Source organism: Malus sylvestris, chromosome 6, assembly GCF_916048215.2.
Source record: "Malus sylvestris chromosome 6, drMalSylv7.2, whole genome shotgun sequence".
Classification (NCBI taxonomy): Eukaryota; Viridiplantae; Streptophyta; class Magnoliopsida; order Rosales; family Rosaceae; genus Malus; species Malus sylvestris.
This window is the reverse complement of record NC_062265.1, coordinates 26,362,495-26,376,497: the sequence shown is the minus strand read 5'-3', so window position 1 is coordinate 26,376,497 and position 14,003 is coordinate 26,362,495.

The window sequence follows — 14,003 nt, the reverse complement described above, 5'->3', positions numbered from 1 at the left end:
AGCAAGAATTGAAGGTTGTTCACAAAATAGGCAAGAAAGCCCTATAATTTGGCCAAGGTATGGGAAAGTGGCTGAAATTAAGACACAAAACATGCCTAAATTCTCCCATGGACGAATCAAGACACAAATCAAAGCCAAATCCATCCAAAGGCAAGCTTTGAGAAGTCTATAAATACAAGGTCCCCAGATACAAATAAGGGTCGACAATTTCTACATTGAAGGGTAGAAAATTACATATTGAGAAGAACCTCTGCACAAATCTTTGAAGACTAATACGTTACCAAAGCTCTCTTCGAAGAACGCACAACCAAAAGCCGAAGCTTTCTGTCGACCAAAGCCAAAGTACTCATTGAAGAATCAACAAGTACTTGTGCTGATTCGATCAAGACTTTGTTGCAAGCTCAAAACTTGTAACGACATTTGTTTCAAGATTAAGTTGCCAAGACCTTTGAATCAACAAAATCCTACATCAACACTACCTTTGCCACAACCTTAAACCTGAGGTGAAGATCATCCAAGCGTTGTTTCAAGCTCAAAACTTAAAGCAATCGTTCAATTGTTCGTTCGAGATCAAGTCATCGCGACCCTTGGATCAACAACTTACGCATCTACATCAAATTTGAAGACTTAATCAGAGGAAAATTGTAAACAGAGATTGTAACCTACAAATTCAAATCAATACAAATATACTTTGTACACGTGTTCTCGTTTCATTCGATACAGAATTTTCGTGTTTACAAATTTGGCACGCCAAGTGGGACATCTCTGCCTCTCATCTCTGTCTTCAAATCTGCAAGAAGCACACATGGCAACAAGAAAGGATAAAACTGTTCCTGCAATCAATGCGAAGAACAAGAACATCATTGTCGCAAATGGTGGCACTTTGGGCGTCACAACCCGAAGCAAAGCAAAAGCTTTCTCTGTCGTGCTTTCCACCCCTACATCGACTCTGTTGAATGAGCAAGAGTAACCGAGGCACCATCCTGTGATCACCCTGACCTAGTTAAGAGCGCTAAGGGAAGAAAGCTCGATGAGGTACTTCGAGTCGTCGACTTCTGATACTGACTCAAGCAACATCTCGTATCCTGTAGCCATGCAAGTTATGATTACTAGTGTGACATCCATCGAGAAGCAACTAGCACAAATGAACAAAGCAATTGCAAGGCTTACAAAGAATGTGGAAGATAAGGATTTGCAGATTGCTACACTCGTCAACCTTCTAGAGGCGCATCATGACAAGAAAGCTGACCTAAAGGTTGATCCGCTAAAGGAGGAAACTGACTAGAAAGATGAGCCTCTGGTGGAGAAAGCTAAGGAGAAGTTGGAGGTGGACTGAGCTGCGACGCTCATGAGATATCTCTCTATCCAATAGTTGCAAGAGATGATCACAAGCACCATCAAGGCACAATACGAAGGAAGCTCACATGACTCCGTGCTTTACTCAAAGATATACTCCAAGAAGATTGATGCCTTGAGGATGCGAAGGGGTTATCAGCCACCTAAATTCATGCAATTCGATGAAAAGGGCAATCCTAAACAACATATTGCCATTGAAACCTGCAGCAATGTTGGGAAGGAGGAAGACTACATCGTCAAGCAGTTCGTGAGCTCACTAAAAGGTAACGTCTTTGACTGGTACACCTACCTCGAGGCCAAGTCCGTCAATAGCTGGCATCAACTTGAAAGGGAATTCTTCAACCGCTTTTACAGCACCCGTATTATCGTAAGCATGCTAGAGCTGACAAGTACGAAGCAATGGAAGGATGAATCTGTCGTCGACTACATCAATAGATGGCATTCATTAAGTCTGGATTGCAAGGATCGGGTTTCTGAAACCTCCGCCATTAAGATGTGTGTTTAAGGCATGCATTGGGGGTTACATTACATCCTCCAAGGCATAAAACCGAGAACATTTGAGGAGCTGGCAACTTGTTTCCATGACATGGAGTTGAGTATCGCCAATCATGGGGAGAAGGAGCCAATTATCGACTTCAAGAAGGATAAGGTGTTCGCCCCAAAGGTAGACAAGACTGGGAAGAAGCCTGCTAAGGAAGCTTTTTCTGTCAATACTACCTTCATCATGACCTCTTCTACGCCCGTCAAGATCTCATCTAAGAACAAAGCGAATGAGATAAAGAGAAGTGAGCATTCTTGCACCCAGGACAGGTACAAAAACAACTTGAAGGAATTAGAGCAGAAGGCATACCCTTTTTCCTGACTCTGACGTGGCTACAATGTTAGACGACTTGCTGGAAAAGAAGGTGATTGAGCTTTTGGAATGTAAGCGCCTTGAAGAGATGAATCGTGTTAACGACCCTATGTATTGCAAGTACCATTGTATCGTGAGCCATCCTATTGGCAAATGCTTCGTCCTCAAAGAGCTCATCATAAAGTTGGCACAACAAGGGAAAATCGAGCTTGACTTTGAAGACACAGCCGCAACACATACTACTATGATCGTGTTTGGATTATTCGATCCTATGCCTCTCCAAGTGACGCATGACCACTCATGTCCATGTTTAAGCTACACGACACCTTCTATGCAACCATTGCTGGGGGCAAGCGACCAAAATGCACCTACCAATGATGAATAATGGTGGACACTGGTGACTTACAAAAAGACAAGGAAGCCAAGACCACAAGCCACACGGCCAAAGGTGGAACAAGGGAGAAAGCACCGCTGCCGCAACAATAGGAAGCCTAAAAGGAGCCTAAGAGTTGCCAAGCCAACATACGCTGGGGAACCTATGGAGCAAGAGCCACATATTCCTATCTCTTTGCACGAGTACTTCCCAAAGGATTTCTTCCAACAGTGTACTACTGCTGCCTGTCACATGGTTGAAATAAAGATAGAATAGCCCTCAAAAGGCAAATCTATTGTTATCGAGGAAGAGAAGACCCTCACGCCCAAAGAAAGCCTATCGTCACACTATAGCATCGAAGAAGCATTATGATTGCCCAAGGAGATGTGAAATGCACTAGTAGTAGTCTTGGCAAGTCCCGACAACCACAAGTGCAAGTAAGCAAAGACGAAGGCTTGAAGCTTCGGCCACATGAATATGAGACGTGTTGTGCAACCTATGATGCAATCAACTTCACTAACGAAGACTTGCTGCTAGGGTCAAAGTAGACCCGACAGTTTCTAGCACGACACAGTGACATGATATGAAAACGACACGAAAATAACGGGTTTCGGGTCAACACGATAACTATACAATAGCCATATTAATATATACAATATATTATATATTAAAAATATAGTTTTGTATTATTATTTTGGAAAGTTTTAGTCATTATTTATTTTTATTATGAGAGTTCCTTATTATCATTACTAGGACAAATTTTACTTAACATGTTGTCCAAAAAATAAAATAAACTAGTATAGTATTTGTATAGGCAAGAACTAAGAAGACATATATACAAGTATGAAAAATGTGAAAAAATATATAAACACTCATGATTCATCATTATTCCTCCACGAGTAGATAATGGTTACACTTACATTATCGTTTAGATTTTTAAAATCCTCCAAATCCTCATGAATAATGTTTTTTATATAAGGGAAACATTAATAAAATTAATAATAATTATTGAAGAAGTGTAAAAAAAGTGAAAAAAACATACACAATCACTCATAGTGACAAGCTTTACAATTTTCATGAAAGGGTCAGCTTCGAAATCCAACACTATAATCCATAAACCTTAAATTTATATTTAACCGTCGATTGTTATTTATGCTTTATTCTTCTTACTGAATTTCATTTTTAAAATTTTCTTTTTTGAAAACATGATCATCTGGTGGATGTAAGAAGATGAACGGTTTAGATATTTGATTTCACATTTTGATATTTACGGTTAACTGAAATATGAGTCGATGTCATATAGTTTGTAAAAATGTTATAAACATCAAGCAATATTTTCATTAACCGTAAAACTCTGAATATAATATCAATGATCCAAACCGTTCATCTTCTTGCATCCTCTAATAGATCATGTTTTCAAAAAAGAAAATCTGAAAAAAAACAAAATTTGATGAGAACAATGAAGCGTAAATGTAAACAACAATCAACGATTAAATTTTTATCTATGATTTATATGATTATAGTGGTGAATTTCGAAGTTAAGCTCTTCATGAAAGTTGTAAAGCTTGTCATTACGAGCATTTATATATTTTTTCTATATTTTTTACACTTCTACATTAATTAAAAAACTATTAAAGATTTTACTTAAACAATAGCCGTAAGATAAATGAGAGTAAATTTGTATCGTTGGATTTTATTTCACTTATATTATTAGAACTTTTTTGAATGAAAAACCCCCTTCCCTATTCCAATATTTTCCAATTATACCATTTGATCAATTTAGGTAAGTGAAAATATACTTAAAGAAAAATGCGTTTTTATATTTTGGATGTGACAATATGGTATGTATATATTTATTTAGTATTATGTTTTTCATTTGATTATTTATTGGTTTAAAATATATTTTCCTTAATGGGTAACGGGTCGGATCATATTACCTGTTATTATTATCGGGTCAATTTCGGGTCGGGTCATTTTACCTGTTTATTTTAACGGGTGTTACATGACACGACCCGTTAAGATGTCTGGTATGATACGAAAACAACACTAACATGAAAAACACGACATGATTGCCAGGTCTAGGTCAAAGCCTCACAACCATCATCTCTTCATCTCTGGGTACGTGAGAGAGAACAAAATCAACCGCATGCTTTTGGATGATGTGTTGGTCATAAACATCATGCCAAAGTCAACAATGACCACAATTGGCATCAAGGTGGATGAACTATCCCGAAACTACCTCATAATCCAAGGTTTAAACCAAGGAGGACAAAAAGCAATGGGCATGATCCAAGTCGAGATGACCATTGGCGAACTCAAGTCAAGCATGTTATTCCACGTGATTGATGCAAGAACTTCCTACAGCTTGCTCTTAAGAAGGCCTTGGATCCACGAGAATGAAGTAGTGCCGTCCACCCTTCATCAATGCTTAAAGTTCTACCGAGAATGAGTAAAGGTGATACAAGGTGACACTAAGCCATTCACCAAAGCTGAATCACACTTCGCGGATGCCAAGTTCTACATGGATGAAGACATGGTGCTCGAAGCTCTTCCAAAAGAAATCAAATCCACATGCAAAACTGCACCTAAGAAACAAAAGTGGTAAGCCGTGCCCAAGAAACAAGAAATGGAAGCCATGCCATCTTCAAGCAAAAACGACGATGAGCCTGCTAAGCCCATAATAATTAGAGGGAGTGTGATGACCTCAAAAGGACCAAACACATACTCTTCCGATACATCCCAACGTCGAGAAGAAAGAATGGGCAATCCCCGTTCGAAATTGGAACAAGCAAAGCCGACACATAGCTGCACAAGGACGATGTAAAATTGTTCACGATAAATGCAGTTTTATCTCTGACACAGCTAGGCAACGCTAAAGTTTCAAAACCACCACAAGGTTTAGTAAAACCCCTGCCAAAGGTGGCGGAAACAAGCTCTCTTCCAACCAAGAGGACTGAAGAAGGTTTCGACCTGAACGCCTATAAACTCATGTCAAAGGCTGGGTATAATTTCGCCTCTTCTTTAAATCTTGGAAAGAACGTTTCAAACACCGTCAACAAAAAAGAACATGACCTCACCGAGACTCAAAAGAAGTTAAAGGAGCATGGTTACGAAGTTGACAACAATAAAGCTGGAATTGGCTTCACACTAAATACTCCGTGAAGATTTCAAGAAAAGTGAAAAACTCTAGCGCTTAACATATCAACGTGAGCGTTGAACAAATTCAAGAGGAGCCTAAACCCATCCCTCGAACATCAGTCTTTGATAGGCTGAATCGTTCAAAACCCAGAATTTTGACACTTGATCACAATGGTGGTCAAGACCGAACTTTCGTCTTTAAGCGGCTTAACACGCTAACACCCCAAAACTCTATTTCAAAAGGTTGTCAAAACCTAAGAAACAAAGCAACACGGCTCACGATCATTCGCGACAGTTAGCCTTGGAAAAACTTAAAGAAACAAAAAGTCTTCTAAAAATAGGAAAACAATGCCAAAGGAAGAACAGCTTAACGGTTTAGTAAAAAAAGATGACGTTCGAAGCTCGAATCCTTTAAGGATGAAATACCAAGCAACCTTGAAGGTTGACACAAAAGGACAACTGAAGATAAAGGGGCGCATCATCATCCACATTGGCCAATCTTCACGCCAACAAGCCCAAGAGGATGACACTGAAGATGAGGTCCAAAAAGTCCTCCACATCACAATCTAAGAAGACAAAGAAGATGAAATCCTTAAGGAAGACGCCACTGCTGCGCCATAACAGCTCGAGGATGGAGGGCAAGCCACGGTTGATGATCTCAATGAGCTCAACTTAGGCACAAGTAAGAAACCAAAGCCTATTTTAGTAAGTGTACTACTAAGTGCGGACGAGGTCGATGAGTACTACCAACTATTATTGGAGTACAAAGACATCTTCGCTTGGACCTACAAAGAAATGCCCGGCTTTGACCTTACCATTGTCGTGCATCATCTTACAGTTAAACCTGGATCACGGCTTGTAAAGCAAACTCAAAGACGCTATCGATCTAAGCTCATCCTACAAATTGATGCCGAGATTGACAAGCTAATCAAAGCAGGCTTCATTCGAAATGTGCAATACCCTAAATGGATTTCTAACATCATCATTGTCCTTAAGAAATCTGGACAAATACGTCTTTGCTTAGATTTCCGCGACCTCAATGATGCTTGCCCAAATGATGACTTTCCCTTGCCAATCATCAAAATCATGGTGACACGACCACTAGCTATGATGCACTATCATTCATGGATGACTTATCTGGGTACAGTCAAATCCGCATGGCTCTCGAAGACGAGGAATTAATAGCCTTCTGCATTCCAAAAGGTATATACTGCTACAAGGTAATGCTCTTTGGCTTGAAGAACGCTGGGGTTATATATCAACGTGCAATGCAAAAGATCTTCAATGACATGCTACACAAAAACGTAGAATGTTACGTAGACGATGTAGTTGTTAAGACCAAGAAGAGATCCGATCACTTGAAGGATTTACGAATGGTGTTTGACAAACTACGACACTACAACCTCAAAATGAACCCATTTAAGTGTGCATTTGGCGTCACTTATGGGAAATTCCTCGGCTTCATTGTCAAGCACCGTGGCATTGAAGTGGACCAATAAAAAATCAAGGCTATTCAAAGTGTGCCTGAACCAAGGAACTTACATGAGTTGAAAAGTCTACAAGGGCGGCTAGCCTTCATCAGAAGCTTTATCTTCAACCTCGCTGGATGTTGTCAACCTTTCAGTCGACTCATGAAGAAGAACACTCTATTCATATGGGATGACGCCTGTCGCAATGCCTTCGAGGGTATAAAACGGTACCTGGCAAGCCCACCTGTCTTAGGAGCACCAGTGCCTAGGAAGCCGCTTATTCTATACATTGCTGCACATGAGGGTTCCATTAGAGCACTCTTGGCGCAAGAAAATGAAGACTAAAAGGAAAGAGCACTTTACTACTTAAGTAGAACTCTCACTAATGCTGAGCTCAACTACTCACCGATCGAGAATATGTTCCTTGCCTTAGTCTTTGCCCTCCAAAAGCTAAGACACTACATGCATGCTTACACCATCCACTTGGTTGCTAAAGTTGACCCGGTCAAATACGTTATGTCCAAACCAGTTTTGACAATGTGATTAGCTAAATGGGCATTGCTTTTTTAATCAGTATGAGATCATTTAAGTCCCAGCTAAAGTCGTCAAGGGACAAGCGTTAGCAGATTTCCTTGTTGATCATCTAATCCTAGCCGATTGGAAAATCTCAGATGACTTGCCTGACGAGGAGGTGTTATACGTCAACATCTACCTGATATGGACAATGTTCTTCAATGGATTTACACGAGCAGACAAGGCGAGGGCAGGAGTAGTGTTCATAACGCCACAAAGACAAGTATTACCCTACTCCTTCCGACTAAGCGAGCTATGCTCCAATAATGTCGCTGAGTACTAAGCACTGATTATTAGACTCTAAATGGTGATCGACATGGAAATCATAACGCTAGAATTGTATGGCGACTCCAAACTCATAATCAATCAACTCTTGACTGAACATGAAGTGAGGAAAGATGATCTCGTCCCATATTTCTGGCTAGCAACTCAACTGCTACAAAATTTTGAGGTCGTGACTCTAGAACATGTGCCAAGAAAAGAAAATCAAATGGCGGATGCTCTCGCTAACTTTGCCTTAAGTATGGCGCTAGGAGAAGATGAAACTGTAGACATGCCAGTTTGCCAAAGATGGGTGATCCCACTCGTCACTGAAATGCTACAAGATGACATAACGTCATCTCAGTACTTCCAATCGACATTGAAGAGTAGAGGCAACTGCTGATCGACTACTTGGAGCATGGAAAGCTTCCGGGACGATCCTAGACATCGCTCTGAAATACGTTGACGACCACCTCACTTCTTATACTACAAAGAAACACTCTACCGACGCTATTTTGAAGGAGTACTTCTAAGATGCCTAGGTGAGGAAGAAGCTAATTAAGCCATGGAAGAAACACACTCAGGCGTTTGAGAAGCGCATTAGTCTGGACCAAAGATGTACTTCCTGCTCAAAAGAATGGGCTACTACTGGCCAAGCATGGTGAAAGATTGCCTAGAATACACCAAAAGGTGCTAAGCCTGCCAATTCCATGCCAACTTCATACATAAATCGCTTGAGCCATTACACCCTACAGTTGCTTCATGGCCATTTGATGCATGAGGATTGGACGTCGTAGGACCAATCACATCAAAATCATCTGCTGGAGAAGTCTACATCATAGCCGGAATAGATTACTTCTCCAAGTAGGTTGAAGCCGTACCCCTAAGGGAAGTCAAGAAGGAAATTATTGTCTGTTTCGTCAAAGAGCATATCATCCACCGATATGGTGTGCCTCGCTACATCATCACAAACAATAGAAAACAGGTCTCCAACCAACTTATGGATGAGCTCTGCGAGAAATATAAGTTTAAACAGCACAAGTCTTCCATGTATCATGCTTCAGCCAACGGTCTTGCGGAAACATTCAACAAAACGTTGTGCAACCTCCTGAAAAAGGTGATCGGCTGAACAAAGAGAGACTGACATGAAAGAATAAGCAAAGCACTTTGGGCATATATGACTACATATATGACTCATACTCAAGCTACACCTTATTCTCTGGTATATGGCGTGGAAGCTGTTCTGCCGCTCGAAAGTCAAATCTCTTCAATAGGATGGCTATACAATAAGGCTTGACTAAAGAGGAAAATGCAAAGCTACGGCTTCAAAAGTTGGAAGCACTCAATGAAAAAAGGCTTGAAGCTCAACAACACTTGGAATGCTACCAAGCACGGCTATCCAAGGCATTCAACAAGAATGTTCGCCTAAGGCTTGAAGCACTCAACGAAAAAAGACTTGAAGCTCACCAACACTTGGAATGCTTCCAAACTAGAGATCTTTTCTTGGCATTATGAAGGCCTATCATCATAACTCACAAAACAAAAAGCAAGTTCACATCAAAGTGGGATGGACCTTGCGTAGTACAAGAGGTCTACAACAACGGTGCCCACTTAATCATGGCAGAAGATAGCTTAAAGATCGGCCCCATCAATGACATATTCTTGAAGCGTTACTACCTCTAAACCAAACAAGCAATGCTCTTCGCCTACACAAGCTTAAACTGTGCATGACACAATACTCATCGCCTGCACGAGCCTAAACTGCACATGAGAACAATGTTTATTGTTCGGACGAGCTTAAAAGGCAACACCTAATGCTCCTTGCCTGCATGGGCCTAAACTGCACACGGCACAAAACTCTTCTCCTACATGAGCCTAAACTACACACAGCAACAATGCTCTTTGTTCGCATGAGTTTAAAAGACGACACCCAATGCTCCTTGTTCGTACGAGTTTAAAAGGTGACACTCAAGGTTCTTGGTCCGCAAGAGCATAAACTGTGTATGGCAAAATCACCATCAAAATCGTTAAAACCATCAAAAAACAATTCATCATTCCTTTGAACTACGTCATGACTTGATCCCTCCTCAACCGAGGGTACGTAGGCAACTTGAAACTTCAAAACTTCAAGTATAGTCACATTATCAACCAATACACAAACACTTTGAAGCATAAAGAGCAAATTCAAGAATGTGAATACTTTATTTCTTTAAAGGAAGAATTTGGCTACAAACCCGTATTACAAAATGAGCAAAAACAAAGACGGCTTCTCAGTAGTCGACAAGGTGCTATTCCAAGTCATAGCTTCGCTACAAAAATGATCACCAAGAAGCTCAAATGAAGCCGGCAAATTGTCACGAACATGGTGCGAAGGATTCAAGATAAGAATCCTCTATGTACATGCCTTCTTCTTCATATTTGGTCGACCAAAATTTGTCACCTCCCAAGATACTTCAGAAGACGATGACTTGATATGCATCAAGATGTCTTTCGCAGGAAGAACAAGTGCCTTAGGGCCAGTCAACGACACACAAAGCTTCAATGTCGTTCCCTTATCTTGCGAATCGCCTTCCTTCGCAAGAATGGTGATGATATTGCTCTTAAAGCACTTGAAAAATATCATGACTGCAACAAAATAAACAAAGCAACATAAGCATAAGAGTGGGGCAGCAAGAAGAAGAACAAAAAAGATTGCTTCACTAAAGCAAAAGACATGTGAGACAAACATTGTGAGTGTTGAAGAATGATGATGACAAAGTCACAACAATGAAAAGAAATCAGCCACAAAGCTTGAGCAGCATGGAAAATAGGGTAGCTACAAGACGGTCCTTCAAAGCACGCAATAGTAGCAAAGAAAATCAAAATGCTACGTAACCCTGCAGCGATTACGCAAGCAGTTTCTTGCACTGCAAGGCAATGTCACCACCGAGGGAAAACTGTGACTAAAAGGCACCACACAACGTAACCCCGCTGTAGTTTTTTGCACAACACCACACGGTAAAAAGTGATGCATTACAACAAGCTCCAAGCAAGCAGCCCACGGCAGCAACATCAGTAACATACACGACACAACAACAAAGACAATGCACGGCAATAAATTCTGAAAAAAATACACACCCAATTGTCCTATAAATAGGGGTCGATTGCTTCTTAATGCTATGAGGGAGAGTACATACCAACTAGTAAAAGGAAAATCAAAAGAAGGAAGCAAATTCCAAGAAAAAAATGGCAAGTTTAAGCCAATTTGCGCAAGCAAGACGTTTTTGGTGATAATTTGATTTTCCAGAGAAGTTTTGATACAAGGCCAATTGGAGAAGGAAGCTAAGAGGCTGATGATTGTTGTGTCCAAATTTCATAATTTTCCCTAAAGCCAAACGTTCCATTTTTCAAAGTTAATCTCGCAGAAGTTGTTTTCTTGTGGTGTACGATATATGCCTGAAAAGATAAAAGATAAAGCTACGTTTCCCATATTTTTACAGAATGTTTTAGAAGAGAAATCGACCTTAAACTTGGCGTGAAAGTTAGATGACATGTTTCCCAAACCGAGGAAAAAGCTTGCTGTTTTTTTTACAACAAAATCAGCAAAGAAAAGAAATTGCAACAAAAAAAAAAAAGAAAACAAAAGGAAACACTACAAAAAATATGGGCACTGCGCACAATAAATTAAATGTGCTCTTTAAGGCCAAAGAGCACCAACATATGTGCCCATAGACCAATTCAGCAACTATATTTGTATTTGTGCCCTCTATGGGCGTTGCCTTTGATTAAAGGGCACGATATGGCTATTGGTGCTCAAAGGGTTGAGCACAAATAAGGGTTTTTTTTTTGCCCTGTTCTGACACCTGTGTCAGATGACACTTCAAATTATGTTAGAACAATTTTTGTAATTGTGCCCTATGAGTTAAATAAAAAATAATAATAACAACATCGTAACACCTTACAACCTGAAACAAACATTTGAAAACACCAGATCGAAATAGGAAAATATTGCTAAGTTTCTCTTCTTGACAAATCAGACTCAACCAAGTAATCAACATTATGAATTAAAGAAAAAAACAAGGCACCGATTTCAAACGTATATTCTTCCTTTCAGCCATTCATCCTTTGGTGGAGGCGTCTATGCTCCACGCGCCATCCCCAACAGTACCAGACACAGCTCCACGTGCGCGATTACGACCGCCGCCTGCAGTTACACCAGGGGTTTTAGAATCCATTTTGGGTCCAAAACTAAATCATTTTCAACAATTCAAAAACCCAAAAAAAACTACTAAGGTAAGGATTCAAAATATACCTTCCTCATGGCCATTGGGCGGCCGGTGATAGCCTAAAATCGCTTGAAACTCGTGGGTCTCACCGGAAATCTAGAGAATTTCTCCCAAGTTGAAATTGCATCCAACCTTAAACAAATCAGGAATGCAGTGCACGAAAAAGTCTCTAAACAACCTAAAGAACCTAACTAAGGTGTTTTCGAGACTTACCTATACTAGATTCGATGAAAAATCTCACTGGGAAGTCAGGCCTCGACGGAGCTTGCCATTTCACTGTATCGATTTTGGTTCCTAGAAAGCGAAAGAGTAATAGGAGTCTGTGGTGATGAGAGGAAGAAAGTTGGTGGTTGCCTCGCTAGAGAACGGCAGTTCCTCTGCCGATTGTCAAGGAAGAAACTGAGAGGGAGAGAGAGGAGAGAGAGAGTGTGGCAGTGTGGTGTTTGGGTGGTGGCAAGGTTCGTCAGAGTGGCGAATGAGGTGGAGATGGTGCTGCGGTTTTCTATGCAATGAGCACAGAAACGGTGAAGGATATGACAGAGAACAGAGTAGAGAAGTAAAGAGAGTTAGTGAGACAAAGATTGAGTGAAGGAGAGACGGAAGAGTGATGTAGTGAAAAAAATAGTAAGTGCACGGGGAAGCGTGGAGACCCATGTGGGGGTCTCACGGGACACCAAAAACCCATCAAAATATTAGTAAAATACCCACATAAAACTCTGGTGCAATGATGATTGTTGATTATTTATTTATTTTTTTTCTTGGCATATTTTTAAATAATTAAGAGTGTACAGGGGTTAGGAATAGGGAAAAAGTAAATGTAAAGGACACAAAAACATATTTTTTTATTTAAATATATTCAATTAGAGGGCACAAATGCCTTTATTGTGTGTGTGTAAATTAATAAAATAAAATAAAATAAAATTCTCTCTAAAATTTAAAAGGACATTTCAAATTTTTGTAGGCACAATTAGATGACACAAACTAATGTGCTTATTTATTAGAGGGCACATTTGAGATATTTTGGTGCTCAATGGAACTTAAAAAGCACAAATATGTCTTGGTGCTCAATGAAAATGCAAAGGGCACATATCAATTGTGTTCTTAGCTCATTTTTCTTGTAGTGAAAGGGCTTCAAAATTTCCAAAACAACAAAGGAAAGTACCTTTCTTGGCCAAAATACAAAAGCTAAGTTTCCCAAATCAAGAGGGAAAACACCCCTTAGCCGCAAAAAATAAAAATAAAAAAAATAAAAAATAAAAAATAAAAAAGAAAGAGGAAAGAAAAAAAAAATGCAAATCCTACTTACCCAAGGACAAGCATTAAATTTTTCAAAATCTTGAAGGAAATCACCAAGGCTTTCCAAAACCTTGAAGGAAATCACCAAAGTTTTCCAACACTTTGAAGAAAATCACCAAAGCTCTCCAACATTTTGAAGGAAATCACCCTCATTACCAAAATTGAAGGAGGTTCCTACTTAAGGAAGGAAAAACATTTTTTTTCCTACAACCACAAGGAAAAAAAAATTCAAAATACACCAAATGTATTTTGTCAAAATTATGAAAAATCAATACACACAATAAGTATGTGCTGATTTATCCATTTCCAAAATTTCTTTCAAGATCAAAACCTCTACAACCCTTAAAGAAAAATTTCATTTCTTTCAAGATCAAGCCTCTACAGCCCTTGAAGAAAAATTTCATTTTCTTTCAAGATCA